At 50.2% G+C, this 26876-nt stretch overlaps 1 protein-coding gene and 1 pseudogene across 2 annotated transcripts in view; one reads left to right on the forward strand and one right to left on the reverse strand.

Annotated features, from left to right (window-relative positions):
- Positions 1–26876, forward strand: part of LOC306955858 (T cell receptor alpha chain MC.7.G5-like) — a gene marked incomplete at both ends in the record, with an annotated part of 212385 nt that overhangs the window by 39820 nt on the left and 145689 nt on the right. The window lies entirely within an intron of this gene.
- Positions 9746–10467, reverse strand: LOC306955950 (feather keratin Cos1-1/Cos1-3/Cos2-1 pseudogene; annotated as a pseudogene). The gene is made up of 2 exons: positions 10405–10467; positions 9746–10054 (listed from the first exon to the last, which is right to left on the reverse strand). The product of its transcript is annotated as a feather keratin Cos1-1/Cos1-3/Cos2-1 pseudogene (transcript).

A 26876-nucleotide genomic window follows, 5' to 3' on the forward strand; every position in this document is an offset into this window, starting at 1 on the left:
GTGTGAAGTCTGCTGCTGCTCTTATTGAGCTGGAAAACCTCACTCTGACATCACCTCCTTCTGAAAGCACAGGGCCATGGCAAAGGAGAACAGGACTTTTCTGATTCAATGCATTCTCTGGGCTAAACAGAGCATCCCAGCTGACACATGCTCCTGTTATTATGTAGTCTATGTCTCTCCTGACCCTGGCCTCACCTTTGTCACAGCAGGGAGCGATCAGTACCTGTGGGTCTCAACATGGTCCTTGTTGCCTGGCTACAGGCTGGGTACCAGGAATATCACTGTCAGTTTCTACTGGGATGAGGGGCCTCTTCTGGGGCTGGCCTGCGGGGATCCCGTCAGGCTTTATTCTGGGCTTTATGGTTCCTGTTGTCATCATCGTCCTTACACTGTGCTTTTCATGATAGTTTCCTACATCTGCATCACCTCCAATAGAATAATCTCTATTCCCTCTAATTTCACTCACCAGGAGGCATTTTTTGCCTATCTGTCCTGTCCCAGCACAGTTCCCTGTCTGTCAGAGGCCAAGGCCAGATCCAGCCATAGCCTTCCAGAAAGTTCCATCCCTTGAATGCCCTGGACCTTCAAGGAGCCTGGCAGGGCAGGAGGAGAGCAGTAGGTTGGGCCATAGAGGCGTACACCTGCAGCAGAGCAAGGGGGGTGCTGTGCTATTGTGTAGAGACCCCTGGCTAGGGACCAGGTCAGAGTTACTCTTTATGGTTACACTGGGCTTTGGTTGCCTTGGTTCTGATGCTCTTTGTGTTGTGATCCCACCTGAGCTAGCACTGCCTGATACAACAGCTGGCCTGAGGAGAGATGCTGCCATCCTGATATCATGTAGAAATGATTTTCAGTGCCATTGCTGTGCTGCTGGCATCACACGGAATGTGTGTGAAAAGAAAGCTCTCACAAAACAGATCTGCAGGGTGTGATGATGTGTGTGTGAAGTTGCAGATGTGTGTGTGGGGAGCAGTGACACTGCATGGAGCACAGGGGCTATTTCAGCTCCAGGGCTCCAGAAATATGAAAGGATCTTGGTGCCTGGGGAAAGACACTCCAATGTAAAGTTCTGTGTTTGGGCTGGTGCACACCCTGGGTGACTGGGGGAGTACAAAAATCCAATAGAGTGCAGAAAATGTTACACTCTCACTGCCATGTCCCAGTGGAGTTGGAGACACCTGCTCTCGCATGGAGTCTTCAGTGGAGAAGCGTAGGGTTGCGGCACGTTGAAGGCCTTTCAGTTCATGAGCCTGAGGAGAACAGTCCCATGCCTGGGGAGGACATGACACTACTGAGAAGCCATGAGTGTCTGGGCATGAGTCACTGTCCTGGGCCTTCCTGCACCCATGGGAGTGTTGAGTTCAGAAGGACTTGGGGCTCCAATATATGGCCTTGTGTAGCTGGTAGCAATAATGCCCTGTGGAACCCCACAAGCACAGGCAACTTGGCAAAAGTATGTCAGGGCCAAAAGCTCTACAGAAGGCTGCTAGGACCACATAGGGAAGCTGTACCCTCAGTGATGGGTGAGCAGAAGGGATGGGAAAGTGGAATAGAGACAGAGGGCCATACCCAAGGAAACTATGCCTTCCCAATTCTTGATGGCCTTTGGGAACACCTTTCTCTGAGTCTCCTTCCCATGCTCTGCTCCTCACAAAGCCAAAGGAATAGATTTCCCCACAGTGTGTCGGACTTCTGTCTTCTCTGGGCCTCTCCAGTGCACAGAGATCCTCTCCTGGGCCTGTTATTTATCAGTATTTCCATTCATATGATATGCTCAAGGGTCAAGGAGATCTGCATAAGGAGAAACACAGCGAGGCAGGGATTGGGGTTCGTTGGTAGTGGAGAAACATCTAGCAATGTCTTTATCTCCTTCAAGAGAATGTGCTGGAATGATTAACATCTGTAGTGTGCCGAAGAGTGTTGAAGTCTCCCTAGCTGGTTCTCACCAAAGGCATTGCTTTCTCCTTTGGCCATCACTACGCAGGTGAGGGGAAAAAAAGCGCCAACACAGAAGGAAACATTGAGGGATGCAGAAAGTGTTTAATGAGTTTGAGGAGAGAAATGATGTCACCCCAAGTAGACGCCCTGTGTGCAATGAGCAGCAGGAGCAGATAAGAATCTCTTCTCCTTTCCTATGGCAGCATGGCCACAGAGCTGTATCTCCCAGCCCAGAGTTTTAGGGAGAAGAGCAGGTCACTCAGGGCTCATTCTGGGGGGTACTAACTGAGATCTCTAAAGGGAAAAGGCAAAAATGTTATTACATAGAAAGAGTGAGCAACAAAGAATATCAGTAGACTCTCTCCATGTTGGCAGAGATGCCATGCTGGCCACTACATGTCTGTCTTGCAGGGTAAAAACCAGCAACACAACATTTGTTCTTCTGTCCAATGCCATGTTCAGCATTCCTGGAGGTCCTTGTCTAGAGCATCATCCAGCACCTTTAGCAGGGGGGGCACCTTCTGCCACAGCTGCGGTTGGAAATGCAGGAGAGGTCAAAGCCCCCCGAGGTGATGGGCACGCCCTCAGAGCTGAGGATGCTGCCAACAGCAGCAGAGGTGGAGGAGCCCACGGCGGTGTTCTGTGGGAAGGAGCTGAGGATGGGTCCGGGCAGGGTCACCACCACAGGAGAGGGCTGGATGACGATGGTGGAGTTCTGGCACTGCCTGACACAGGGCTCATTGCAGCTGCTGGCCAGAGGGGTCGGGCCGCAGGGCCGGCATGGCACACACTGGTCACAGCAGGACATGTCTCAGGGATGGAGGTGCACCTGTTAGGAAGCAGAACATGGGGATGCATGAGGACCAGCCTAGCATCACACTATGAGGGAATCAGTGCACATGCAGTTCTGGGAACTGAAAACAGTTCAGGGATGTCCAAGGGATTCTTGGTCTCATTGTGAGAGAGTCCAATGAAAGCCACTGGGACCTATCCAAGTACTGCCTAGATCCTGGCCCAAAAGTTACCTCCTTGCAGTACCACCTTCCTCGCATGACAATCATTTTCCTCACTTCCCTCTCTTATGACAAGCAAAAACAGGCATGGAACAGAACTAATAGCAACTGAGAGTTCTGCTGAGCTCAAAACTCTGCAGAATGAAGAGAACAAGAAGGGGCTTTACACTCACCTGACTCCCAAGAAGAAGGAGGCGAGAGAAGTGGATGAGTTGCAAGGAGCTGGGCTGGCTTTTATAATGGACCCAAACTACCCCATTTCCAGAGGCATCCCTTGCAGCAGTGATTATTTTGTGACAAGCTCCTCTTGAATGCAAAACATCTCAGCTAATGTTATGGGCTGTGTGTCGGTTTCCTGTGCTGCTACTTTTCACATCCTGATTATGTCCATTCCTCACTAATGGCATCTTTTGAGTGGCAGAATGACTGAAGTGTTACCAGCAGCACACATCAGTGTGGGCAGAACACTCAGTTCAAGTGTTGGAAGAATCCATCATATGTAAATGGTATCAGCACGCTTGGTAGGGCATCAGTGTGAAATAACTGGAGCCTGTGTGCTGGATTTATGCAGTTGCCTGGGGTTACAGAGGTTTGCATGATTCCACGCGTGTGCATATGCAGCTCAGTGTTTGTGTGACTTGTGTGTCCCAATACCAACATGTGTTCTGATCACATCAGGGGCAATCTCCACTGCTCTGCCCATGACCTCCAGAGAGAAGCCATGGCCAGAAGGGGCCTGAGCATGACTGAACAACCTCAGAGCAAACCTGGCAGAGATGTTTCCCAACCCAGGCACAGAAATGCAAACTTCTTTATCTTCAGTCCTCTTTCTCTTAGCCTACAATGTTCACCCTCTAATACTGCAAAAATTAGGCTTCAACACGGACTACCTCACACTAATTTGTATCCTGAGCTTAATTCCCCATTCTAGTATTGGGAATGTATGAGTGCAGTGACTGACACTCATGGCACAGTGCAATAGCAGGGTATTCCCAGCCCACCCGTAAGTGGAAGTTACGGCAGTCAGTTGGTAGCATTCCATTATACACCAAAAATGAAGGCTATATTCATTCAAGAATTAATTGTAGAAGCGCTTAGAAGTAGCAAAAATGTTCTTTGAAGTTTCAAAAACACCACAACAAATATAAATTGATATTGATATAGATTGATGCTGATACTGATGTAACAAACTCATCAGTAAAACTATTTGACGATTACATACTTATCAATCTTACTAATCAATACAATTTTGGTTTAGCAGAGAGTAGTTAGAGTTAGGGTGGTATGGTGAAGTTGCTATTGGACCTGACGAACTTGAAGGTCTTTTCCAACCTCAGTAATTCCATGATTCTTTGATTCTGATAATGTAACAGGTTGTATATATCTGTACATATTCAAAATATCGCTGGAGATTCAAAGGGATCCCAGAAGGGCAGTCTAGGTGAGACCGACATCAATGGGGTCATGTTAAGAAACTGACCTCAGAGAGACTGACCTCAGAAGTAAATATAAACTGGTCACAGGAGAGACCAACCACCCCCAGGAATGGACAAGAAGGAAATCACAGTAATGGCCAGAGTTTCTTTACAAAGCTGATCTCCATTATGGGCTGTGGATTATCACGGGGCTCAGGAGTCGATATCACAGCATTGCAGAGTGTGCAATGTTCGAGTGAAACTGCATCCTCTTTAAGGAGAAAAAAGGGGAAAAGAAGGAAGCAAACAAACAATAGAGGTAGGAGCATGCTCAGCATGGGAAGTTTGTAAGAGACTGCGTCTCCATTCTGTACAAAGTTCAAGTGCTTTTGATATCACTGATGCATAAATGGGCAGAGGACATCATCACTGCTTCAGGAAACCAATAGATTCTGTTATTTCTGTCCTTCTTCCTGCCAATACCTCTAGTGGAGAAGACAGGAGAGGAACTGGAAGGCATCTTCAAACACCATCAGGTTCAACTGTCTGATGTCATTAGGTCTAACCACAAGGACAAACATATTAATGAAAGCATTATCCAAATGTGTGACAACCCTGACAAGCACAGGGCATCATCCACATCTACAGGAAGCCTGATCCAGTGTTTGACCACCTTCACAATTTCCTGGTGATATAAGTTGTAGCAACGTTGTTAAGCTTTCTAATGGTCCTTGATGGATACCTGGCGTTTGTTTAGAAAACAAGAAGAGTCAGAGCTCTGTACCAAGTAGATTACAATGATTACCTAACACCTTGAATTGAGTGGATATGGGAAGTTCTACTTCGATTCAGCAAATACTGTGAATGCAATTAAAGTGTGATTGACGCAAAGAGCTAACTGAGCATTGAATATGGGGTTCAAGCAGTGAACACAGGGAGGAAGAGTACTGACTTCATCCAGAGGGTTGTGGGACCACCACCACAAAAAGACTGAACATGTATGACAAGGCAGAACCCTTAATGATTCTGTGGGGAAGTGTGGAAAATCTATAGACCATTTATATACAAGTGTGTAACATTTGCATATGTAACATAAGTAATGAATATAAACTGACAGTGTTTTGTGCAACATATGCATGACAGGTGCAGCTCATCCCCCATGCCTCTGGCACCAAAAATAAAGAATTTCTGCTTTCTAACACTCCGATTTGAGTCTTAGGGTGTTTCAGGATTGACTTGTATACAGTATCTCTGCTATCTGGCCTGAACACCTCCTGGTGCAGTTTTGTGCCATTCCCCCACATGTCCTGTCATCAGACAACAGGGAGAAAAGTCTGGCACCACCCTCTCTGCTTTCCTTCCTAGGAAGCTGTAGAGAGCAATGAGGCTGCTTCTTAGCTTTGTGTTCTCCCATGTGTCCTCAGGCTCTCCTCATAGGATATGCCTTCCAGCCCCACTATCAGCTCTGCTGCCCTCCTCTGGCTGCTTTAAAAATATGAAGAAATTTCTTACGTCACGGAGCCCAGAACTACGAAACGCATTCCAGCTGAGGACACTCTAAGACAAACTATAGTGACCTAATGACCTTTCTTTACCAGAAGGCCACAGAGTGTTTAGTACATCTGAAAATTCACGTCAACCTCTTTGCTGCCAGGGCACAATGTCAGCTCTTGTTGAGCCTGCTGTCAGGCTCACAGATCCCTGCAGGATGTCTGTGCTTCTCAGGTGCTCAGCTGGACTTCAACGGTGACCCGAGACTAAGACTAGAGCCTCAGCAGTACAAAGCAAGGAAGACATGGTATGTGGTGGAGTTGACGGCAAACAGGTCATTGAGAGAGGCAGTCAGGATGGTTGAGGCTGGAAGATGGTGATATGATGGTGATGGAACAAGAAAAACACTCTTGCTTTAGACCCAGACATCCAGCTTCAGAAGAGGCACAGCCCTCTGGGCACTGGGGAGGAAGAACTAGAACAATTGAGGATGCTCATCAGAAGTGTCTGAACTCAAGCTTTGTGACTGGAGGAAGGAGAAAAGTTGTGAGAGACTTAAAGGAGACACCTCCCTTTGGTAGTGGATTCTCCAATTTGCTGAAATCTCAGCTGTTTGATTTCCTTGGCAAGGAATGGCAACAGAAATGCTGCAGAAGGACTCTAAAAGTTTGTCTGCATATCAGTGTACAATCCCTTGCAACTCTTCCATGCATTTCTGCTTCCAGACAGCAGTGACTTTAGCCACCCCAATAAATGCAGGATGGGCAGTATGGCGGGACATGAGGAATTCTGGAGATTTCAGAATTTGAAATGGGGCAGTCTCAGTGTGAGCAACCCTGAGACATTGCTGCCCATGCAGGGATGCAGTCAGGAACACCACAGGGCAGCCTGAGATGAAAATTTGCTGTGAAGAACAGTGAGAAAAGCAACCTTAACTCTCCTGTGGCAGCGAAAAGGAAGCTAAGGAAATTGTATGTCCTCTGGACCATGAGATGGCAGAAATAGGGAGAAGTGAATGTGTAATATAATGATTGCTTCTTTTTCATCCATTTTCATGATCATTCTTTCAGACAGACCTACAAGGACCCTGAGCTTCTTTCACAGAATTCATGGCAGTGAAGAAGCACTCCCTACACAGGAAGAAAACCTACCAGAGAACTTAATCCAGTTGGACGTACTTGTGCCCTTGAATGACCTGGGATGCACCCAAGGGTGTTTGATTGAGTGATGTCGTTCTGATGCAGCTTTCTGTCACCTCTCGAGGACCATGACAGTTGAGGAATGGTGGTCGTAGCTAGGAACGAACTACATGCATCAAAAACATTTAGCAGGACTGAGAAAGGGAACTCAGGGAACTACTGACCAACTGTGCTCCAATAACACCTTCCACAACGATGCATTTTGGAGCAAATTTCTTTAGATGCCATTAAGACACACCGGAAAGACAGCGAGGCGGTTCGGAGCAGCCCGGGGCGGAGCTGGCGGCGGCGGCGGGGAGGAGGGCGGCGGGGAGGAGGCGGCGCGGGCGGAGCAGAACCGGGGCTGGCGGGGGCAGCGGAGCGGCGGGATGCGGCAGTGCCGGGCCGCGGGGCTGGCGGGGCTGGCCGCGGTGCTCCTGGGTGCGCGGGGCTGCCGCCGGCGGAGCCGGACTGCGGGGCTGCGGGGGGACGGGGCCGGGCTTATGTCTGTCCGTGCGGCTTCTTTCCCAGCTCGTGCACCTCTCTCCTCCTGCATGAAATTTCTGTGGAAGAAAATGGATTTTCTGAGTTTGCTGCTGCTTCTCTTCTCAACAGTGGCTGTGAGCAGGGCCCAGGTGCAGCAGGAGCCGTCGGCAGAGACCAGAGAGGGGGCTGCAGTCAACATTACCTGCTCACACCCCAGCATACAGACAGGAGATTACATTTACTGGTACCGTCAGCTCCCGGGTCAAGGTCCAGCATTCCTTGTCAGCGCTGTCAAAGGCTCCAAGGAGGTGCCGGACCCGGAGGGGCAGCTGTGGGTGTCGGCAGACCGCCGCTCCAGCGCCCTGTGTCTCGCCCGGCCCCGGCTCGGGGACGCGGCCCTGTATTGCTGCGCCGTGGGCGCACGGGAAGCAAAGCCGGGGCAGCGGCCGGGCACGAACCGCTTGGGGCGGGGCGGGGGCACAGTGCCGTCCGGGCCCGCAGGGGGCGCTGCCTGCATGGCCGCCAAACTCCATCCTGACCGGGGTGCGCCGCCCTGAGCTCTCCACAGAAACGAGCGCTGTACCCATAGCAGCCCTGATTCATTGATCCCAAATTGAATCAAACTCAGCTGGGTCTGTGGCAGGGCTGCACGCCATGTATTTGTGGGGAACAGCAGGACTGACAGCATGGGCTGTTTGACACCAGACGGACATTCTCACAATTCTGTCCCATCTTCTATCCTCTCCTCCTTCCCCAACAAACCACATATGAGAACCAGGAAGGAGAGGGGCCTGAAAGCAGAACTTCTGCAATGTGTCTAGTGAGGAAACAAATTTAGGAAATATCCTAGCGGAATGCAAGGTAACACAATGTGGTACATTATCATTGGAATGGAAGTGAATAAATCAAATAAATGAAGGGAACAGAGTATACAAAAAAAAAGATCTTGCTCTAATGCTGAAGGGGAGATGGCTAGGGTGCACACACCACGGAGATGATTGGAAAGACAACATCCCAGCACTCCCAAGCAGTTCTATCTTTCCTTCTGAATGGAAAACAGAAACACAATGGTGAAGTGTTCTGGGAGCTGTAGTTCTTCTCATCTCAGGTACTCAGGTATTGAGGCACTGCCAGCAATCCACAGGACGGCAGCATTAACTCTTTAAGTCCCAGTGCTCTGCATGAAATTATGATGTGGAATGCCTACAACAGAAATCGTAAAACCGTGACACCAGTCCAGTGGCCTGGACTGCTGGGTTTCATTTCTGTTCCTCATCCTGCTGCCCTATGGAGGAATTGCTTGACCTCCTAGGATTCCTCTCACTGGGTTGCCCTGCACATCTGCAAAGTGTGCTGGCAGCTCATCAGGAGCCTTTATCTGCTCACAGCACTGCAGCCTTGCCCTGCCACAAAGGTCCCCAGTGTCTCCTCAGTCAGCTCCCCATGACCTCAGCGCCCGCCTCTTCGGCTGTGTCTGTGCTTGATGTGAGAGTGGATGACAGGTGCTCACACGTACCTAAAGCGTACACGAGCTTCTATTTCTGTGCAAGCATTGTTTGCATGTGCCTTTGTGAGTGTGAAGATGTAAATACAACCGCGTTCAGGCACAGGTCTGCCATAGCCAGGGATATCTTGTTCAGCTGCAAGGGGCAGCGTCCAAGACGGTAGCCTCTGCAGTGTGTCACAGCCTCCCATTCTTCTGGGAATGGAGAATGGTCTCCTTAAACACCCATCTTATACCAACCAAGAGCAGAAGCATTCTCCCTTGGCTGCTCTGGAGACTATACACAATAGAAAGAAAAATCAAAAGCTGAAATGAGATGCAGAAATCTTTAATGAATGTTTACAGAGGAAAACGACGTCACACTGAGCAGAGGCTCCAGACTACAGGATTCATCCAGTCCCTTGTTTGAGTGTATGCAGGGCCAGTGTCTTCCTTGTAGCAGGGATCGTGTTGGTTCTCAAAAGCCTCATTGCCCATAGCAGGAGAAGGGGAAAAAAGAAAAAAAAAAAAAAAAAAGAGGGCGGAAGGGAGGGGAGGGGAGGGGAGGGAAGGGAAGAAAATGGAAATAGAGGAAATGAAAAAGAGACATGAGCTGTTTTTGGGAAACCCAGGATTGCCTCCATCTGTCAGCATTTGCTTGAGGAGCTGAGCTTGGTCAGGTGATCCAGCACCGCGTTCGTGGCTCATGGAAGAATTTTTCCAGGTCCATGGCCAGCGGCTTCAGCAGGGCGGGCACCTTCTGCCACAGGAGCGGCTGCCCAAGCCGGACAAGTCAAAGCCCCCCGAGGTGATGGGCACGCCCTCAGAGCTGAGGATGCTGCCAACAGCAGCGGAGGTGGAGGAGCCCACAACGGTGTTCTGCGGGAAGGAGCTGAGGATGGGTCCAGGCAGGGTCACCACCACGGGAGAGGGCTGGATGACGATGGTGGAGTTCTGGCACTGCCTGACACAGGGCTCATTGCAGCTGCTGGCCAGAGGGGTCGGGCCGCAGGGCCGGCATGGCACGCACTGGGTGTAGCAGGACATGTCTTGGGACTGGGAAAGATAGCTAGAATGAAGAAGAGAACAAGGATATGTGAGACACAGCCCAGATAGCCTCTCACAAAGTATTGAAGGCAACAACTAAGGATGGAGGAGGAGGCTGTGATGGGAGGTCACAGCCCTTTGTTGTGCTAGGGCCCTACAAATAGCAGTGTGGACCAGGGAGACTCTCACAGGCTGTATAAATCTACAGCGATGCAAGCTGTGTCCCAAGCACTCTCTGAACTGACATTATCCCCTCTATGGTCTCCCATAGCATGGAGCTCCACTATCTGATAACATTTCTATGGAGACATAATCTCACTTTGCAAGAATTAGACAGAGGGCTTCACACTTACCTGTTCCCAATGAGAAGGAGACAAGAGAAGAGGATGGGAGAGCTGGGATCTGGGTTGCCTTTTATACTGGCACTTTATTGCTGCAAGCCAAGAGGCACTTTTGATATAGGCAGTAATTTTCTGACAAGCTAACCTGGAATATCTGCCATCCCTTCTCATCATATGGGCTGTGTTTTGATTTCCTGCAGTGCTACCTTTTCATTTCCAGATTATTTGCCATGCCCATTCTCTAATGAAGGATTGTTTGAAGTGCTGCAATGAAAGGCCCAAAGATTTGTAGGGCAGGATTGCACTGGTGAGGCAGACGGCTCGGCTCAAGTGCTGGATGGGTCCAGAGCAGGCAAGTGACTTCAGCCTGGTTCACTGCAGTGGGGCTGTTGGATGTACCATCCTCAGAACAATCTCCAGCAAGCATCAGCTGGTTACCCAGATTTCCTGTACTTGAGGATGTGACTTGTGGTTCTCTTTCCCTGCCTTCTCAGCTCACTCAGATGGCAACTTATCTAGGCTTCTCCATGTGTGTCTGTCTTCTGCTGGGATATAATCCTATCCCATGTACCAGTGCCCTTAGAAAAGAGCTTGTGACTGTTTTGGCTTGTCCCCTCTCTGTGCAATTGGTCAGTTTACCAAATACATACATACATACATACATACATACATACATACATACATAAATATTCACAGACCTGTTTTCTGTTGAAAGGGACTTGCAAGATCATCTAGTTCCACTTTCTCCACAAGCTGGGATACTTTCCACTAGATCAGATGTCTTGGAGTCCCATCCAGCCTGGCCCTGAACTTCCCAGCATTGGACATCCACAGCATCTCCAGACAGCCTGTTCCAGTGCCTCACCATCCTCTTAGCAAGGAATTTCTTCCTAATATCTCACCTAATTCTGCTCTTTTTTACTTGAAAGTCATTGCACCTTGTCCTATCATTACTTCCACTGATTAAGAATCCCTCCCCATCTCTCTTGCGGGCACTCTTCACATAATGGAATGCTGCTCGAGTCTTCTCCTCACTAGGATGAACAACAACAAATCTCTCATAGCAGAAGTTTTCCAGCTGTCTGACCACCTTCATGGCCCTTCTCTGGAGTCACTCCAGCAGGTCAGTATCTTTCTTATGCTGGGGATGCACAGCTGAACGCTCTATTTTCTGTGGGGTTTCACAAAAGCAGGGGGGAAATTCACATCCCTTGATCTCCTTGTGCTTCTTCAGATATTCTCTCGTAGTTACTGTAGGTGCATGCACTCCCAGTGCCCACGTCTCAGAGAAACTGTTTAATAATATAAATATTGAAATCAAGTGCATCCTCAGAAAGCTTGCAGATGACACCAAGCTCAGTGGTGCAGTTGATATGACAGAAAGAATGGATGCCATACAAAAGGGACGTGCACAAGCTTGAAGGATGAGCCCATATGAACATGATGAGGTTCAAGACCACATGCAAGGTGCTGCACTTGTGTTGGGGAAACCCCCGATATCAATAAGACTGAGAGAAGGATGCCTTGACAGCAACCCTGCAAAGAAGAACTTAGGGGTCCTGGTAGATGAAAAAAACTGAACACAAGCCTGCAGCATGCACAAGCAGCCCAGAAAGTCAAAAGTATCCATGACCCAGCAGGACAAGGGAGGTGATTGTCAGCCCCATCTGGAGTATTGTATCCCTGCCTGCAGCCCAGATACACCCTTTAACTGAGCGGGTGGTGAAGTGCTGCAACAGGCAATCCAGAGGATTTGTGCGTGCCCTATCCCTGGAGAGGTTCAAAGCTGGGGTGAATGGGGCCCTGGCAACTTGTCCTTGTGTCTGATTTAGCAGTTCTGTCATTAGCATGGTATTTGAAACAAGATGAACCTTAAGATCCCTTCCAACAGAAGCAATTCTAAGATTCTGTGATTTAAGATCACTGCTGCCAAGGCTGTCTTTCACCTTCACAGTTCCAGCACACCCCTCATGGCTGATGAGAAAGTATCCTGCATAAAGATGTTTCCTTTCACATAACACAGCAAGGTAAAGACTGATGGTTTTTCCTTATAGAGTAACTAAGGATTTCTTCCTTAGTTTTAAGAGACGGTGCATGAAAGATGAATCTCTTCAGTGTGTCCCAGCTGCCATCCACTGCCTAGGGGTGGTAGAGATCCCTCAGCTATTGTTCACCAAAGCAATGGTTTTCTCCTAAGGCCACCTGTAAGCAGTTGTAAAGGTCACATGTGGAAACACTCAAGAATGCAGTGAAGTGCAAGCCTCAAGTGTGGTGAGTAGCAGAAGACAAGACACTGTTACCCTTTAAGTAGCAGAGCTTCTACCAGGCCCAAAGCTGGAGAGAGGTAAGTAGGTCAGTCCAGGCTGTTTGTAGGAGTATCTAAATGAGATCTTTGAGGAAAAAGGGTTGCAAAGAAAAGTGGGAGTAAGAGTGGAAGAGAGCAATGGTAGACATTGGTCACGTTGTCACAGAAGCCAGGGTAGACACTTCCACTCCCGTACAACCATCCAACCCACTGCTTCTCCACTGAGCACCATCTATCAAATCCACATCTTCCATCTCTCCAGTGGATGTAAATTCCCCTCATGTTCTCACCTTATCCTCTGAAAAAAAAAAAAAAAAAAAAAAAAAAAAAAGATTGCCCCACAGAGGGAGAGCAGCCAGTAAATTCCCTAGGGACACTTTTGAGGTTTTCAGGTCTACAAGGACAGAAGGACAGAAAGGAAAGTATCCAGGTGGGTTTTGAGTATCTGCAGGGAAGGAGATTCCAGAAGCTCTCTGGGCAATTTGTTCCAGTGCTCTGCTCTTTCACACACCAAATAAAGTTCTTTCCCATGTTCGGATGGAACTTCTTGTGTACAAGTTTGTGCCTCTTCCCACCTGTCCTGTCCCCGAGCACCGACAAAAAGATGCCTGGCCTCATCCTCTTGACACCTGCACTTTGTGTATTTGTAAGCTTCGTCTTCTCCAGGTTAAACAGTGCCAGGACTCTCAGCCTTTCATCCAAAGGATGATGCCTGTGTCCTATGAAATGGCACGAGGAAGCAAAATGTTGTCTTCACCCTGAAATGATCCAAAAAGAACAGTAAGATGCAACAAGGCTGCTGCCTCTCTCAGTGAAAAATCCATCTCAGCCAAGCCCCACTCAGGCATAATCAGAAAAGAATGTGGGAGAAGGACTTCAAACTCACACAGGTACCAAGAAGAAATAGATGAGAGATGTTGATTAGAGGGTGAAGGAATCGAGCTGCCTTTAATGGAGACCCTGCACTGCCCCAGGCCCAGGCATAGCCTTCATGGAAGTGACAATTTTCTGTGGTGCTTGTGATGAATGGAGTGTAGTCACTGACATGAGCTGTGTGGCTGCTTCCCTTCATGCTGCTTGTTCATTCCCTGGCTTATGCCACAACCTTTCCGTCATGCAGGCTTCTTCTGAGTGCTGGGATTGAGAGGCCCCTGGACTTCCGATCCAGGTATGAGTGAGTGATGGCAGAGGACTCAGCTCAAGTGCTGAGATGGATCCATCTCAGGCAAGTGATACTGACCTGGGGCTATCCTGCATGCACATTTTCCATATCTTCCTCTTCTTCTCTATCCCAACTTGCTCCAATGGTCTCATGTGATTGGATGCCATGGCAGATGGGCTGGACTGGTGGGTTTCAATTCACTTTCTCATCAAGTTGCCCTCTGTTGAGTAACCTCCTTGGGTTCCTCTCACTGGGCCATACGTGCACACCTGCAAACTGTGCTATCATCTCATCTGGAGCCTTGTCCTGCTCACAGCACTGCATCTCTGCCCTGCAGAAAAATCCCCAGTGTGTCTTGAGTCAGTTCCCCATGGCCTCAGCCCCTGCCTCTCCAGCTGGTCTGTGTAAAAGCATGAATGCTGGGTGGACCTGAAGTGTTCATGAGCATCTGCCATGCTTATGAATATCTTCCCCATCTATGTGCACTTGTCTCCATTGGGTCTGACAGGATTGCAGTCTCCACTGGCTGACGAGAATGTATGCCCATTGGTCTGCGAGGAGGTAGAAATGACAAAAAGCAAAATGGAAAGCACTGAAATACTGAACGCTTCCTTTTCCTCAGTTCCCATTAGTAAGGCTTGTCCTCAGGCCTCCCAGTTCCCTGAATCTCTTCACAGAATTTAGAGAGTAGAACAGTATTCCCTATAAGGGAGAAATCCATATGGAAAACTTGTTCCAGTTGAACATACTAGTTAGTGTCCATGAGACGAGGTGGGGTGCAACCAAGGCCATTTGGTTGCATGGTGCCATTGTGAGGCTGCTCTCTGTCACCCCTCACAAGCCATAACAGATGAAGGATGGGTGACCTACCTGGGAAAATAAAAGAAGAAAAAAATAATACAGGGATCACAGCCACCTTCAGAAGGTGGAATGAGCTTTATGCCCTTCACTCCTTCCTACTGTGTTTCTGAGGAAATAACTTCAGATGCCATTGTTAAACATACCAAGGACAACAATTATTATCAGCAGCCAAAATGATTGCAGAGGGCGAATAACTCCTGAGCAACCTCATTGCATCATCTACAAGATGTTGGAGACAGTGAAAAAAACTGAGGACAGGGAACATTATGTGCTTAGATTTTGGCGAGACCATTTCCACTGGCTGTCGTGTACTCCCCTCACCACCAAATGGTGAGCTATGCCATGGGCTGATGCATAGTAATGTAGGTGAAAAACTAGACGATCTGCTGAGCTCTAACTGCTGTGACCCATCTATTCAGAGTACATCTGGGGACAGGAACCTGTTAAGGGGTTTCTCAGGGATCAGCGCTGGACCAGTAGTCTTTAATTTTCCATTAATGCTTCTCATGACTGGACAAAGTGCACCATAAGCGTTTATATATGCTTCAACAAGGAGTGCCCCTGTCTCAGACAGTAGAACAGAGGACAAAAGGCAGAATTCAAAGCCTGATGCTCTGTACTCACGCCCGCCCGTCCCAGCCCTGCTGCCGGCCTTTTTCGGGCTCCTCGGGCAGAGACATCAGCTCAGCAGCCTACGTGACCCGGGGCTCTGGTGGAGCTCTGTGTGCCGCGTTCCCGGGCAGCAGCACACGACCCATTCCCGCTGCCGGGTTTCCGGATTTGCGGCAGAACCGGGCACAGCCAATCGGACAGGGCTCAGAAATGCGTCTCTCCTCGACCCGTCTCTCTTTGTCTCTCCGAGCTCTCGCCTCGCTCAGGTTGCTGCAGGTGAGCAGCTGCCGACGATTTCGCAGCCGTCCCTCAGCTCTCCGCCTACGTGTGCGTACCCGGGCTACGCTGCAGGACACGCAGAGCCCAAACCCCGCTACCCGAGCCCAGGAGCCCGAGTGCCGCCGACGCAGGGCGCAGCCCCGGGGCGGAGCTGGCGGCGGCGGCGGGGAGGAGGCGGCGCGGGCGGAGCAGAGCTGGGGCTGGCGCGATGCGGCAGTGCCGGAACGGGCTGCGGGGGCTGAAGGGGACCGGGGTCGCGAACGTCTCTGGACTACTGGCATCTTTCTGACCTTGTGTACCCCTCTCCTCCTGCATGAAATTTCTGTGGAAGAAAATGGATTTTCTGAGTTTGCTGCTGCTTCTCTTCTCGGCAGTGGCTGTGAGCAGAGCCCAGGTGCAGCAGGAGCCAGCGGCAGAGACCAGAGAGGGGGCTGCAGTCAACATCACCTGCTCACACCCCAGTATACAGTCCAACGACTACATCCACTGGTACCGTCAGCTCCAGGGCCGAGCCCCCTCATTCCTCGTCAGCGCTTTTAAAGGCTCCAAGGAGGTGCCGGACCCCGAGGGGCAGCTGTGGGTGTCGGCAGACCGCCGCTCCAGCGCCCTGCAGCTCGCCCGGCCCCGGCTCGGGGACGCGGCGCTGTATTACTGCGCCGTGGACCCACGGAAGCGAAGCCGGGGCTGCGGCCGGGCACGAACCGCTTGGGGCGGGGCGGGGGCACAGTGCCGTCCGGGCCCGCAGGGGGCGCTGCCTGCATGGCCGCCAAACTCCATCCTGACCGCGGTGCGCCGCCCTGAGTTCTCGACAGAAACGAGCGCTGCACCCATAGCAGCCACTGACTGAGGCCAGTTTGAGTCAGACAGTTATGTCCGAAGTGAGTAGGACAGCACAACTGATAGCACTTGCTGTGTTTGACAGCAGAGGGACATCCACATAGTTCTATTCCATCTCCTACTCTCTTGTCCTTCTCCAGTGCAGCATATATGAGAGCAGGAGGAGCACTGTTCCCAAGAACCTGTAGTGTTGCTTGTTCCCCTGTTGTTGCCTTCCACAGAGTCACAGCTTTTCCTGTGAGGACTGCAGAGGCTGTGTTTTCTCTCCGCCCTCTGTCTGAGAGGGTAGTTGTGTGCAGATACACTACAAGTCAAAGACCAGATGGGTGCCTTATAAGTTTCTCTTATAAGCTTCGGGCTTATAAGAGAACTGATGTTGTTACCTGTGGGTGTTGCTATGGCAGTGAGTGCCCTGCCTGTGCAGCCAGCAGAGTCATTTCCGGCAGCTCTGTCATCTTGGGGCTGGGAGGTGGTTTTCTGCCTCTTGCTCACTCACAAACAGGAGGCTCGGTCTCAGCATGCACTGCAGCTCTCTCGTCCTCACTGCCTTCCTGGGACAACTGCTGGGTAAGTGCTGCCTTTTAGTCAAGGCATCCATCTTCTCCCCACGAAGCGCTCACCAGCCTCACTGGGCTTTCTGGCAAACAGCTCCTGGGTAACAATAAACCTTGGGCAAAAACTGACTGACTGTTGTGGCTTTGCACCACTTCTCTCAAGATACTGCTGCTGTTGGAAATGACAAGGGAAGATGGAGGAGAGAGAACTCAGAATCCTCTCCTGCTTTTCTTTTCCCTTCTCTCTCTCTCTCACTGCCTTTCTCTTCTGGCCCAACAGCTGCCACCTCCAGAGATCACAGCCATCCCTGCAGTCCCACATTTCAGCCTTTCCAAGAGAAAGAAGCAGGTCCTGTCAAAGTCACAGCAGTGACATTAAACATCTCATAAAAACAGCATTAAGGGGATACTGACTGATGCATATGGGCTGTGGTCTTCTGTGTTCTCCTGGTTATCAGCACAGCCAGAGATCACACTTGTCACCATTCAACTCAGCTTTGTTTATACCAAGGGACTTAGGAGCCCTTTATGTTGACAGGACTGAAGAAACACAATGCATCTTTTCCCAAAAGCTCCATGGGTCGCTCAACCTGCACAGCCATGACAGTTGTTCCATGTTCCTCTCAGCATGGGTGCAGCATAGGATCTCCTCTGCCCACAAGCACAGAGGTCCTTCCAAAACCATCTTCCTATGCACAGGAATCAACACCTTTCTGCTGGACAAAGGACAGGAAGCCTTCTCTCCAGCTGCTTTGTATCCTCTCCATGTTGGCAGCCTGGAACCTTCCCTGCAGAGCTGCTCACCTTTGCTTTCTTCTTCCAGGTGCCATGGGGCAGACCATTGTCAGCCAGCAAGAAGGACAGGTCACAGTGCAGGAGAGAAACACCTTCCAGACCACCTGCACATACCAGGCCTCCAGCTTTGATGCTTTTCTTTGGTACCAGCAGAAGAAAGGCCAAGCTCCCCAGCTGGTCACATATCAGGCAGCAGCAGGCTCCAAGCAGAACGGCCGTTTCACCACGTGGCTGAACACCACCGGGAAATACAGCCTGCTGCGGCTGGCAGAAGTCGAGCTGTCTGACAGCGCCTTGTACCTCTGTGCAGTGCAGGACACCCTGGTGCAGGGAGCTTCCTTGGCCGTGCAACAACCCCAGGGAAGGAGGAAGTGTGTGTGCTGGAGGCGGAGCTCTGGGGAAGGGGGGCCCTCAGCTCTCCTGGCGGTGCTGCTTCCCTGTGCACACAGAGATCTGCAGCCCAGCGTCCTCTTCCGGAAGGGACCGATGGCTGTGGCTTGAGAGGAATGAAAAGCGACCAAGGAGACCGTGGCCTCTTTGTACACCCTGGAGAACTCAGTTTTTGCAAGGGCTGCGCAGATGACATATGCTGCATTGTGATTTGTGTGCTCTGCTGTGCACTGAGGGCTTTAAGCAGGTCGTCTGAAACTCACCTGAGCTTTGCAGTCCCATGCAAATTGCTTCTCTCTTCTCTGTCATTTGCCCAAAGTCCTGCAGGTTGGGCCTTCTCAAAGCATCCCTTTCTGGAGATTCTCAATTATGCTGTTACACTGCTTCAGTAAGAACTTCCTTCCCTAAGCTCGATGTGGAAATCTCAGATATAGACGGAGCAGAGGAGATGATGCATGGTTTTCTTATAGTTATTCTTCCACACGAATGCTTTTCAAATGATGAAAGACTCTGTGAGTCCTTACATTACCATGTATAGTCCAGGCCTGCCCTTTCATTCCTAGCAACTTGAGAACACCATGAAAAAGGTCTTGTGGAGGCTGAGGCTGGGATGCAGGTAACGGTGGCTCTGAATAGAAAAATGAGTTTTCTTCCAAACGGAGATATTGTATGGGCAGCACCGGAGTGCCAATATTCTGTGCACATCCGCTCTGGTGAAGATACTAAAATGCATCCATCCATCTGATCTGTATCACACAGGTTGGCTATGTGGAAGTTATACACTCAGAAGAAGGGAATACAAGGAAAGAGAGAAAAGCATAGTAAATGGGTAACTTTGCATTAAGCATGGGGGACACTTCCTGCTACAGTAGTGCCTGGAAATGCAGGAGAGATCAAAACAGCCATACGTGATGGAGACTGCATCACAGCTGAGGATGCGATTAGTTGCTGCAGAGATGGAGGATCCTACAATTGTGTTCTGTAGGTGTGAGCTGTGGATGAGGCTAAGCAGGGCTGCAATCATGGGAAGGGGTTTAATGATGATGGTATGATTTTTACCATGCCTTACATGGGTTACTTGCAGCGTTTGGCTGGTGAGGTCATACCATAGGGTGGGTATGGCAGGCCCTGGTCATAGCAGGGCATGTCTCAGAGAGGTAAGAGGGTTTCTTGGCTTCATCCAGACAGGACACTTTTTTGTTCATTTGTTGGCTCTGCACTGCCCTTGGCCTGGGGTGAGCATTCACAGGAGTGACCATTCTCCATAGCACATGCAATGAATGGAAAACATCCCAGCTAAGGATACGGGCTGTGTGGCTGTTTCCACTTACGCTGCCTTTTCATCTTCTGGACTCTGTTGCACCCATTCCCTCAAAGAAGCTTCTCCTGAGTGCTAGGAGAGAGAGGCCTCAGGATTTCTATTCCAGGCATGAGACAGAGAGATAAAGTCAGGAGCAAGAAAAAATCTGTTCTTCAGAGAGTGTAATTTGTAGCTCACTTCAGGAAGGGTCATGAAGAATGGCAGAATGAATGCCTGGAGGAGGATGGACAAATTTTTGTATATCTGTGTCTGTGGAACAAGTGCAAGAGAGAGCAGGTGGAGAGAGACTGATAGCAGCAATGATCAGCAGAGGCCATGAGAGCACCACGTAAGCCAGGAAAAGCCATCCTGTGTGAAGTCTGCTGCTGGTCTTATGGAGCTGGAAAACCTCACTCTGACATCACCTCCTTCTGAAAGCACAGGGCCATGGCAAAGGAGAACAGGACTTTTCTGATTCAGTGCATTCTCCTGGGCTAAACAGAGCATCCCAGCTGACACATGCTCCTGTTTGTCATTATCTGCTCCATGTCTCTCCTGACCCTGGCCTCACCTTTGTCACAGCAGGGAGCGATCAGTACCTGTGGGTCTCAACATGGTCCTTGTTGCCTGGCTACAGGCTGGGTACCAGGAATATCACTGTCAGTTTCTACTGGGATGAGGGGCCTCTTCTGGGGCTGGCCTGCGGGGATCCCGTCAGGCTTTATTCTGGGCTTTATGGTTCCTGTTGTCATCATCGTCCTTACACTGTGCTTTTCATGATAGTTTCCTACATCTGCATCACCTCCAGAGTTCTCTCTATTCCCTCTACTTTCACTCACCAGAAGGCATTCTTCACCTGTCCCTCTCATCTCAGCATGGATCCCCTTCTATCAGAAGCCAAGGCCAGATCCAAACTGCTATACAGCGAGGAGAGGGCTGTGCTATTGCATAGCGGACACCTGGACAGGGACCAGGCCAGAGCTGTTCTTTATGGTTACACTGGGCTTTGTTGGGTTTGGTTCTGATGCTCTTTGTCTTGTGATCCCATCTGATCCAGCATATCCTGACAAAAACACTGGCCTGAGAACAGGTGCTGCCATCCTGATAACATGGAGAAATGATTCTCCTTGCATTGCTGTGCTGCTGGCATCACACAGGATGTGTGTGAAAGGAAAGCACTCATAAAACAGATCTGCAGGGTGTGATGATGTGTGAAGTTGCATGTGTGTGTGGGGAGCAGTGACACTGCATGGAGCACAGGGGCTATTTCATCCCTGGTGTGCAGGGAATATGAAAGGATCTTGGTGCCTTGGGGAAAACACCCCAGTGTGAGTCCCGTGTTTGGGCTGTGCATGCCCTGCGTGACTGGAGGAGGTACAATGATCCCACTGAGTTGCAGAAATATGTCACACTCTCACTGCCATGTCCCAGTGGAGTTGGAGATACCTGCTCTCGCATGGAGTCTTCAGTGGAGAAGTGTAGGGTTGCGGCACGTTGAAGGCCTTTCAGTTCATGAGCCTGAGGAGAACAGTCCCATGCCTGGGGAGGACATGACACTACTGAGAAGCCATGAGTGTCTGGGCATGAGTCACTGTCCTGGGCTTTCCTGCACCCATCGGAGTGTTGAGTTCAGAGGGACTCCAATATGTGGCCTTCTGTAGCTGGTAGTAAAAATGCCCTGTGGAAGCCCTCAATCATAGGCAACTTGGCAAAATTATGGCAGGGCCAGGAACTCTGCAGAAAGGCTGCAAGGACCACTCAGAGAAGCTGTGCCCTCAGTGATGGGCAAGTGGAAGGCATGTGAAAGTGGAATAGAGACAGAAGGCCAACCCCAAGGAAACTATGCCTTCCCAGCTCTTGAAGGCTTTTGAGAACACTTTTGTCTGAGTCTTCTTCCCCAGCACTGCTCATCCCAAAAACAGAGGAATAGATTTGCCCAGAGTGTGTGGGACTTCTGGCTTCTCTGGGCCTTCCCAGTGCACAGAGAACCTCTCCTGAAGATTTAATTTATCAGGATTTCCATTCACATGACATGCCTAATGTTCAAGGAGACCTGTGTAAGGAGAAACACATCAAGGTAGGGACGGATGGTCACTGGTGGTAGAGGAAGAGCTAGGAATGTCTTCCTCTCCTTCAAGAGAGTGTGCATGAGAAATGAATGTCAGCAGTGTGCACTGACCTCCAATAACCTGAGAGATGGAATCTCCCTACTTTATTCTCACCAAAGGCATCGCATTCTCCTTTGGTCATCTCTACACAGATGGGGAAAAAAAGCGACAATAGGAGGAAACTATAAGGGATGCAGAAGGTATTTAATGAGTCTGAGGGGAGAAATGATGTCACCCCAAGCAGAGGCCCTGTGTGCAATGAGCAGCAGGAGCAGAATCTGTTCCCCTTTCCCATGGCAGCATAGCCACAGAGCTCGCCGTCACAATCCAGAGTTTTATGGAGGTGAGTAGATCACTCAGGGCTCATTCTGGGGGGTACTAACTGAGATCTCTAAAGGGAAAAGGCAAAAATGTTATTACATAGAAAGAGTGAGCAACAAAGAATATCAGTAGACTCTCTCCATGTTAACAGAGATGTCATACTGGCCACTACATGTCTGTCTTGCAGGGCAAAAACAGCACTTTTCTTTTTCTGTCCAATGCCATGTTCAGCATTCCTGGAGGTCCTTGTCTAGAACATCGTCCAGCACCTTTAGCAGGGGGGGCATCTTCTGCCACAGCTGCGGTTGGAAATGCAGGAGAGGTCAAAGCCCCCCGAGGTGATGGGCACGCCCTCAGAGCTGAGGATGCTGCCAACAGCAGCAGAGGTGGAGGAGCCCACGGCGGTGTTCTGCGGGAAGGAGCTGAGGATGGGTCCGGGCAGGGTCACCACCACGGGAGAGGGCTGGATGACGATGGTGGAGTTCTGGCACTGCCTGACACAGGGCTCATTGCAGCTGCTGGCCAGAGGGGTCGGGCCGCAGGGCCGGCATGGCACACACTGGTCACAGCAGGACATGTCTCAGGGATGGAGGTGCACCTGTTTGGAAGCAGAACATGGGGATGCGTGAGGACCAGCCGAGCATCACACTATGAGGGAATCAATGCACATGCAGTGCTGGGAACTGAAAACATGGATGTCTAAGCAATTCTTCGTCTTGTCCTGATGGAGCCCAATGAAAATCACTGAGACCTATCCAAATACTGCCTTGACAGTAGCCCACATGCCACCTATTTGCAGATCCAACCCCCTCCCATGACAATAATTTTCCTCACTTCCCTCTCTCATGACAAGCAGAAACAGGCATGGAACAGAGCCAATAGCAGCTGAGAGTTCTGCTGAGATCAGAACTCTGTTTGGAGAAGAAAGAGAACAAGAAGAGGCTTCACACTCACCTGATTCCCAAGAAGAAGGAGGCAGGAGAAGTGGATGAGGTGGCAAGGAGCTGGGCTGGCTTTTATAGTGGACCCAAGCTGCCCCATTTCCAGAGGCATCCCTTGCAGCAGTGATTATTTTGTGACAAGAATCTCTTGAATGCTAAACATCCCAGCTAATGTTATGGGCTGTGTGTTGATTTCCTGTGCTGCTAATTGTCACATCCTGATTTATGTCACTCCCATTGCTCATGGAAGGCATCTGTTGAGTGGTAGGAAGAAAAACCCAAGCATTTCCAGGCAGCACACATCAGTGTGGGCAGAACACTCAGCTCACGTGCTGGGAAGAATATGGCAAAGGGAAAGGATATCAGCATGATTAGTAGGGCATCAGTGTGAAACAACTAGAGCCTGTGTGCTGGATTTATGCAAGTGCCTGTGGGTATAGAGGTTTGCATGATTCCACGTGTGTGCATGAGGAGTTGAGTATGTGTCTGACTTGTGTGTCCCACATAACAGCATGTGTTCTGGTCACATCAGGGGCACTTCAGGATAACAGTAGATTCTGTTAATCTCTGTCTTCCTGCTAACAGAGCTAATGGAGAGGAGAGGAACTGGAAGGCACCTTCAAATATCACTCAGGTTCAACTGTCTGACCTCATTAGTGCTAGCCACAAGGAAAAGCATGTTAATGAAAGCATTATCAAAATGTCTCTCCACACTGACAGGCATGGGGCATCATCCAGATCTCTTGAAATTTTGTTCCAGTGTTTGACCACCTTCACATATGTCTATATTTTTCCTAGTGATACAAGTTGTGGCAATATTGTTCTGCTTGCCAATGCTCCTTGCTGGATACCCTGGAGTTTGTTTAGTTAACAGGAAGAATCTGTGCTCTTGTACCCACCAGATTATAGTGATATACTGAACTGTCGTATCGAGGAGGCAAGGGAAGCTCTGCTTTGAATCAGCTCATTTTTTGTGAGCAGGTATTGTGTGAGTGAGGCCATGAGCTAACCGAGCATTGATGAATATGGGGTTCAAACAGTGAACGCAGGGAGGAAAAGCATCAACTTCACCAGAGGGCTGTGGGACCACCACCACAGAAAGACTGAACTTTTTGGGACAAGGCGGTACCCTGTGCTAATGATTTTGTGGGCAAGTATGGAATATCTCCATACTGTACATGAAACCATTTGCATGTGTAACATACGTAATGAATATAAGGTGAGGATCTTTTGTGCAACATATGCATGATAGGTGGAGCTCATCCCCCACGCATCCAGCATTGAAAATAAAGACTGCCTGCTTTCTAACACTCCAGTTTGAGTCTTGGGATGATTCATGACTAAACAATTTACAGTATCACTACTATCGTGCCTGAACACCTCCTGGTGCAGTTTTGTGCCATTCTCCCACATGTCCTGTCATGAGATACTAGGGAGAAGAGATTGGCACCTCCCTCTCTGCTTTCACTCCTTGGGAAGTTGTAGAGAGCAGTGATGTCATCCCTAAGCTCTGTGTTCTCCAAACTGGACAACCCACGTGTCCTCAGGCTCTCCTCACAGGCAATGCATTCCAGACCCACTATCAGCTCTGCTTCCTTTGGACACTTTAAAGCACCTTGGACACCCTTCTTACTTTGTGGAGCCCAGAACAGCCAAATAGATTCCAGGTGAAGACACACCAAGGCTAACTGTACTGGGAGTATCATCCATTTTTGACCAGCAGTCTAAGGAGTGTGTAATGCATTCCAAAATTCAGTTGGATCTCCTTCCTGACAGGGCACAATGTTGGTTTTTCTTGAGTCTGGTGTCAGCCAGCACACTCAGATCCTTCCTTTGGCAGTGGATTGTCTGAAGTCTCAGCTGTTTGATTTCCTTGGCAAGGAATGGCAACTCTAACGCTGTAGAAGGACTCGAAGATTTGTCTGCCTATCACTGTACCATCCCTTACAACTCTTCCACGGAATTCTGTTTCCAGACAGCTTCCTTAACCCTACTGTGGCAGCAAAAACAAAACTAAGGTGATTATATTTCCATTGGACCAGGAGATGGCAGAAATAGTGAGAAGTGAATGTGTAATATAATGATTGCTTCTTTTGTCACCCATTCTCATGATAATTCTTTCAGACAGACCTACAAGGACCCTGAGCTTCTTTCACAGAATTCATGGCAGTGAAGAAGCACTCCCTACACAGGAAGAAAACCTACCAGAGAACTTAATCCAGTTGGACATACTTGTGCCCTTGAATGACCTGGGATGCACCCAAGGGTGTTTGATTGAGTGATGTCGTTCTGATGCAGCTTTCTGTCACCTCTCGAGGACCATGACAGTTGAGGAATGGTGGTCGTAGCTAGGAACGAACTACATGCATCAAAAACATTTAGCAGGACTGAGAAAGGGAACTCAGGGAACTACTGACCAACTGTGCTCCAATAACACCTTCCACAACGATGCATTTTGGAGCAAATTTCTTTAGATGCCATTAAGACACACCGGAAAGACAGCGAGGCGGTTCGGAGCAGCCCGGGGCGGAGCTGGCGGCGGCGGCGGGGAGGAGGGCGGCGGGGAGGAGGCGGCGCGGGCGGAGCAGAACCGGGGCTGGCGGGGGCAGCGGAGCGGCGGGATGCGGCAGTGCCGGGCCGCGGGGCTGGCGGGGCTGGCCGCGGTGCTCCTGGGTGCGCGGGGCTGCCGCCGGCGGAGCCGGACTGCGGGGCTGCGGGGGGACGGGGCCGGGCTCATGTCTGTCCGTGTGGCTTCTTTCCCAGCTCGTGCACCTCTCTCCTCCTGCATGAAATTTCTGTGGAAGAAAATGGGTTTTCTGAGTTTGCTGTTTCTTTCCTTCTCGGCAGTGGCTGTGAGCAGGGCCCAGGTGCAGCAGGAGCCGTCGGCAGAGACCAGAGAGGGGGCTGCAGTCAACATTACCTGCTCACACCCCAGCATACAGACCGGAGATTACATGCATTGGTACCGTCAGCTCCCGGGCCAAGGCCCCGCATTCCTTGTCAGCGCTGTCAAAGGCTCCAAGGAGGTGCCGGACCAGGAGGGGCAGCTGTGGGTGTCGGCAGACCGCCGCTCCAGCGTCCTGCGTCTCGCCCGGCCCCGGCTCGGGGACGCGGCGCTGTATTACTGCGCCGTGGGCGCACGGGAAGCAAAGCCGGGGCTGCGGCCGGGCACGAACCGCTTGGGGCGGGGCGGGGGCACAGTGCCGTCCGGGCCCGCAGGGGGCGCTGCCTGCATGGCCGCCAAACTCCATCCTGACCGCGGTGCGCCGCCCTGAGTTCTCGACAGAAACGAGCACGGCATCCATGGGAGCCACTGCCGCAATTTTGGGTAGACAGAGTTGCGTTTGAGGTGGGCTGGACGGCAAAACTGTTAACATAAGCTGTGTTTGACATCAGAGTGACATCTACACAGTTCTATTCCATCTCCTACTCTCTTGTCCTTCTCCAATGCAGTACATATGAGAGCAGGAGGAGCACTGTTCCCAAGAACCTGTAGGGTTGCTTGTTTCCAGTCGCCTTCCACAGAGTCACAGCTTTTTCTGTGAGGACTGCAGAGGCTGTGTTCTCTCTCTGCCCTCTACCTGAGAGGGCAGTTGTGTTCAGATACACTGCAAGCCAAAGGCCAACAACCATTTGTTTGGTCTTAGGCAGGCATTTCTCTCCTTCAGCTGAAAAGAACAGAGCCCAGGAGAAGAGGCGCTGAATGGCTTCACAGCCTCCTGTTCTTCTGGGAATAGAGAAGGGTCTCCATATGCACTCATATAATAAGCACCAAGAAGAAAGCTATTCTATGTGGGCAGTACTGAAGACCATACAAGGATGAAAGAAAAGTCAAAAGCTCAAATGAGATGCAGAAAACTTTAATGAATGTTGTCACGGAGTTGACCAGATCAATCTATGTCCGTGACAGGGGCAACAGGCCTCTACCCTCCCCCCCCCCACCCCAGTCCCACAAAAAATGGGAAGGAAGGAAGGGAGGAAAAGAACAGCAGCAACAATCTATGGAGGAAAACTTATTT

The sequence above is a fragment of the Tetrao urogallus genome, assembly GCF_951394365.1.
Source record: "Tetrao urogallus genome assembly, chromosome: 26".
In the NCBI taxonomy this organism is placed as follows: Eukaryota; Metazoa; Chordata; class Aves; order Galliformes; family Phasianidae; genus Tetrao; species Tetrao urogallus.